Raw genomic sequence first — 6,174 nt, 5'->3', positions numbered from 1 at the left:
AGAAGCCAGCCAGACCACGTGCCTAAGAGTGAAGACAGCGGGCTGATACTGAGGGCGCACTACTGGCTTTTCAGCCCAGCTGGGGGGTTGTACATAAGGCTCAGCCTCAGGAGTGCTGCATCCAAACTTGCCAGCTGTCTACACTGGCCACTTGAATTTCTGCAAGAACGCTGACTTCCTCTTGTCTGAAATCAGTGCTTCTTGTGGAAATGCTTTGCTGCTCCCGTTCGGGCAAAAGTCCTTTTGGGCAAAGCTTTGTGCAAGAGGGCACCTGTACACAGCTCAGATTTGTTTTGCGCAAAAAAGCCCCGATCGCGAAAATGGCGATCGGGGCCTTTTTACACAAAAGCGTGTCTAGGTCGGCACGGATGCTTTTCTGCAAAAAGTGCTTTTACGGAAAAGCATCTGTGCCAATCTAGACGCTCTTTTCCGCAAATGCTTTTAACTGAAAAGTTTTCCATTAAAAGCATTTGTGGAAAATCATGCCAGTCTAGATGTAGCCGAGGAGTCCTAGGCTCCCACCTTGCCCCACACATCAATGACTTGCAGGAGCCATAGCATCCATCCCTGGTATTGCCCCAGGATCCTTATGTAAGGGGTTGCTAAGACACCGCTTTGCTTACCCCCTACAGTTGCAACAGGAGCTGCACCCCCTTTCTGAAAGCCCAGCAGAAGGCCTGCGCTGTTTGGCTTCCAAGCATCTCTGGCATAAGAAAGTTGACTTTGAGCTGCCTGGACGCACTGTTACCATTTGCAAAATGCACAGAGTGACACTGATTAATATCAAAAGGAAAGAGGGTACAGCCCTCGCTTTGCTCATTAACAGGGGTAGGTGACTCGGCATCCTCCAGGGAAAGAGCAGAGCTTTGGTGGGTTCCAAAGTCGCCTACCCCTGCTGACGGCCACTGACCTCAGACTGATGGTGCAAATGTTTTAATACTGTCAAACTTACTTGACAGCAGCAAATACAGCATGCAGTGTAGTTGGATACCTCAAGGAAACTGCTACACAGCTAGAGAAAAACATAAGGAGAAAGGCAAGACTGGTACAGTCACCTTTGATCAAGAGAATTTTTGAGACAGAGGTATAGAGAAGCTAAGGGAGATGACACAGGCTGAACAAATGGTTCACCCCACATGGGGGGGAGGGAACAGAGGCAGGGAATGAAAGACCAATTGAGGAAAGGAAGAAGTGAAGGTCTGTGAAGTAGACATGAACTCCAATGAAAATATTTTAAATCCTCATTGACTTTTGAAGCACATCATTAAATGAGCATCAAGCAGAGCTCTTCAAAGAAAGGGATGATGAACAAATAGGAGGTTGTATTCTGCCCCTGCCAGAACAGAGAAATTCAAGGCCATAAAGGAGGCAAGCTCAATAAACAAGGTGAAAAGAGAGTCACACATGGATCTACCAGGGAGGGAGGGAGCAGGCCAGAATGTGTAAACAGAAGAGATCCAGGAGAAGCAGCATTCTGCAAGATGAACGCAACAGTCCCTGGACCAGAATGGAGGAACAAGCAAGGAGACCGCATGCTGTGATTGAGAATGAGGATCTTGCACAAGAGAATTGCTTCCACTACTGAGGCCTTTAATTTGAAGAAAGCAGAAGTGAAATCATAAGTCTGCCATCAAAAGAAATGGAAGAGGCAGAGAAAGAGAATCCTATCAAGGTGGCAATAAATTAGTGGCATATCAGCATGAAAACCTTAGTGACGTTGAAAAGATAAGAGCAATAGAAGAGATACAGCAAAGTGATTAAAAAACAGAAGGTCAGGCACTGAGCTGAAAGGAATCCACAGCACAGAGTCTTGCTAAAGCTAGGCACTCCCATCTGACCATCACTTTTCTCACCTGGCTGCTATTATCAACAGGGCACTCTGCTTTTGAAACTCACTGTGCTCCTGGGAGAGGTTTGTAAGCAAAACATTTCCTCAAGACACCACATTTCTTTTTGGTTTTTAGGGAACCCAATAGACCTCAGCCACTATATTACTTTTTTATATCCCCCCAGAAATGTATTCCTTATGCAAAACTATCAGGTTCCCATCCCTCTCTGGACCATTTTCTGTCCCTTTATATGGTTCAGGGCAGCCTATCGTGCTAGGACACACACGGCTGCTTTTAGCTACCCTGACACTATTTTTATTAGCAGACCCTGGCTTTAAAATGGAAGTTAGGAGACTCTGCTGTGTGGAGAGCCATAATTCATGGGAAAGCTCATTATAACAGCCCACCCACACAGTCGGGATGCAGAGCAATTGAGTTTCTCAGGTCAGGCATCGCAGAATTTGCTGCTGATTTGCCTTGGCTGAAACACCCCTCTCAATCAGCAGCCTGATACTTTACTACCCCTCCTCAGTGGGGTAGTCCCATTTGGACAACAAAGGCAGAAGCTATGAAGAGAGGGGTTTACACTCTTCCTTCCTCAGACAGCAACAACATCTGTCCCAGCCTTTCATTCTATTCCCACCCTTGCCCACCTGCACGGACAAGTTTGAGCATCACCTGCCATTGTTAAGAAAAGGACTAATACTATCTATGCCATAACGGGCAGCTTTCAATTTCCTGGATGCCATTGGACAGGGACTGTTGTGCCTCTTTCAGTTTTTAAATCCAATATTTCACCTTCATTGTGCCCATTTGCGACTCAATCCTCCAAACCCAACTGCATCTAGGGACAGTGTCAAGAGAGCTCAGCACCCAAAAGATACAAGATGTGGCCCAGGATTAGTTTCACTGAGGCATTATCTTCACATTGCCAATATGCTAAACGCCTTTGCCCTGCTCCTCATTAAAAAGGAACACTGGATTGTTTTTTCCCCACAGAGGTGAGCTATATGCCACTGTCAGGCCCCCTTCGTTGTTGGATCCATTTCATTTGTTGCAAGGGCTCTATAATCAAGGGCATGAAGACTCGTGTCTAGTTGACAGGTGAAAGAGGAGGAGAAATCACAATGCAAGCCAAATGATCTCTTTTGGCTCATGTAAAACAACAGCTGAGTAGGTGCAGTGCAGCCTAGCAGATGAGACATTTAGCTGTGAATCAACATACCTGGATTGGGGTTCCAGCTATGTCCCTTACTTCACCTCTCAGCGCTTCGGATTCTCCACCCTCCTTTGTTTTGTCTATTTTTTTTACTATGAACTCCTTGGAGCAGGAACTTAGTACAGCCCTTAGCACAATGGTGTCCTGCTCTGTGCTAGAGCCTTTATCCCAGTGTTTCTCAACTTTTTTTTTATAAAGTACCCCTTTAAAAAAATAAGAACCCCCCAGTACCTACAGTTTTCAGACAAATTTTTCTCTACCACTGCCACACATTTGTTTAAACAACTTAATCGTAGCCAGGCAGGCGATGACATTTTTGGGTGTAAAAAGTACAAAAATAATAAACCACTGTAAAACAAACAAAAAAATTCAGTTTTCTCCAAGTTTCAGTTGTGTCGACGTCTCCTTCCGCCCCAACTTCTCTCGAATACCCCTAAGGGTACTTGTATCACTGGTTGAGAAACACTGCTCTAGCCTTTCTTTCTATCCTCCTGGACTCAGTTCTGCAGTTTGTTCTTTACTTCCAGAACCATCCCAGCCATAAGATGGTTCAGGGCAACCACTCCACTCCCCCCGCTTTTGCAATGGCCATCTCAACCATCCTTTGGATGGGCCCATTGGGCTATCTGGCATGGAGTGGTAGCTAGGGTCATCCCTTCACACTCACTGTGGTGTCAAGAACTGGAGCGACCCACTGGCCGGCTCCGCTCCAACCCACTGCCCTCTCCCAGCCCGCTGCGCTTGGCTTCACCGTGCCTGGACACTGCTTACTTCAGTGGAGTTATTCTTGATTGATATCGATGAAATTGACACTGTCCTTAAGTCAGTGCATTAGTTTGTACTGCAGTAGCACCCTTATCAAGGATTGGAGATATGTCTGGCCCTGAACTCCCATGAACAAGACTGCACAGGAAAAAATCAAAACAGGACTGGTGCTCATTCCTCCCTAGTCTATGCAATTCAGTTGACTTCCCTCAAAGGTAACAGGATGAGGGTTCATTAGCAGAATCCACTTACTTAGAGAACCAATAATGTTAGAACCCTGGAGGAAGGTGCGTAAGTCACATTTAAAAGAAGTCACTGATAGTTCAGTGCCTGGTTTCTATTACTGGGTTAGTGTCTTCCTTACAAGAGACAGGGGGCAGGGGAGGAAGTGTGGGAGAAGGAAGACAAAATACAGAGGACCAGGGAACAAGGCAGAGCTTTATAAAATTACATGCAATGAAGCTTCAAAGGAGCAGGAAAAAAGTTTGTTAAAGACTTGTACTGGCGTATTACGCCTAAATGTCTATCAGGTTGGCTCCCCTTTGTGGAAGGCTTTGTATAGAGTAAATAGCCGTTCCTGTCCCACAGAGCAACTCTCAGGAGACAACAGCCCATAAAATCACTGCAAGATAAAATACTTGAAATAAAACCCTGACGGAGGAGAGGAAGCAGTTTCATGGCAAGTTCCTACCTTCACAAACTTGCCTGGGTGGATTGAGGGAGATTGTGAGAGGCTGGGGATGCCAACATTATGCAACAGCAGGTTTAGCCCCAGCCTGTTCCATAATTCAACAGTGCCCTTTTGAAAAACAGCTTTTAACCCAGCAGCTGACCCCGACAAGCAAGCTGAAAATCTGCCTAAGAGGGTTTCTTGCCTCACTAGCAAATGCCACATTCCCAAGCAAAGGGGAAAGAGTGGTCTCATTAACACAGTAAGGTTTTTTTTATTTTATGATGCATTTTACAATGCCCTGGTTTCTCTCAAAATAGTAGCACCCATTTAGGCCACCTTAACTTTAAGTACATGCTTAAGTTGCTCCCTTGGATCTAGGCCTTAAAGATTTTCTAAGGTACAAAGGCTACTCACTGAAGCACAGAGCCACAGACGCCATCTTCGCTATGCTGTACTTTGCAAGATATCGCAGCCTCCCTGGCTCACCTCTACCGTTCCCCTCCTGCACACGTGTTATTGCGGGTTAGTGAGCCGACGTGTTGAGTTCTGTGTAAATCTCTCAAGAGCGCCGAGAGCATGACATGGCACTTTCAGTTCCACCAGAGCAGAGGGGTGACTCTGCATAGGAAGTTTCAGTTGATTTGTGGGTTTCTTCTAAGGATCACAATGACAGGTGCTCATTTGTGCATCAGGACGAGAGCGTGCATCTCGGCAAGTTGCCCACATTTCTAGCAGGAAAACCAATCCTAGCTGGATTCAGATCATTTTCTACCCTGGCTTGCGCCACAAAGTGGCCAAGATGCCTTGCGACACTATTAACTACATTTAAGGATCAAAGTCCTACGGCAGGTGCACTTCAGACTTGGAGAGGCAGCCTTCATAAAACTCCATCCTCCCAGTTGCATGTGATAGCATCTTGCCCTCCCAGGGTGATGCAACAGGATATCATTTTGTAAACCTGCCCCCCAAAGGTATTTCAGGGTGTGTCTTAAGTGCCCCCGAAACCTCTGGACTGCAGGGCAGAGAACAGAAGAGTCAACTGCAGGTTACTCCCCTAAATATCTGAAGACATAGCAGCCTGACTCATTGCTGAAGAGATGACACCTGCAGCCCTGGCTATTTTCAGGACTTACAGTGGTTTTGCCATTTGGCCCCAAAATAACTTTTATTGAAAACTAAAACAACCCCCCCCCTTTTTTTTTTTAAACCAGAAGCCATTAGGATCACAACAAACAGCACCAAAGCAGACAAAGATTATCTCTGCAAGGATAGCTTAACGAGACCAAATTTTTACAGCTGTTAGCATAAAAAAGCTACTCTCCCAGGTGCCCATTTGTTGGCAGTTTCAGCAGAAGCTAATGAAGCGTCACTCTTCTCTCACTGACGTTATTGTATTACACTTGTGCCCAGAGACTTTGAAGAGATCAGGACCCCTCTGTGAAGGGTGCCGTATGTTCATGCAGCAAGAGACCTTTCCCCCAAAGATCTTACAGTCTAAGTAGAATGAGGGTTGAAGTGACTGACCCAAGATCACACAGCAAGTCAGTGGCAGAGTCAGGAATAGCACCCAAGTCTCTGCACTCTGCCTCTACAAAAGGCACCCAACCGGGGCAGGGTTGAGGCCTTTGAAACAGGGATATGGGGGGCAGGCAGGCAAACACATGAAGCTTACACTGCTGCTGCTATGT

This window comes from Pelodiscus sinensis, chromosome 27 (genome assembly GCF_052426305.1).
Source record: "Pelodiscus sinensis isolate ZL-2025 chromosome 27, ASM5242630v1, whole genome shotgun sequence".
Taxonomy (NCBI): domain Eukaryota; kingdom Metazoa; phylum Chordata; order Testudines; family Trionychidae; genus Pelodiscus; species Pelodiscus sinensis.
Note: the sequence above shows the minus strand (reverse complement) of the source record.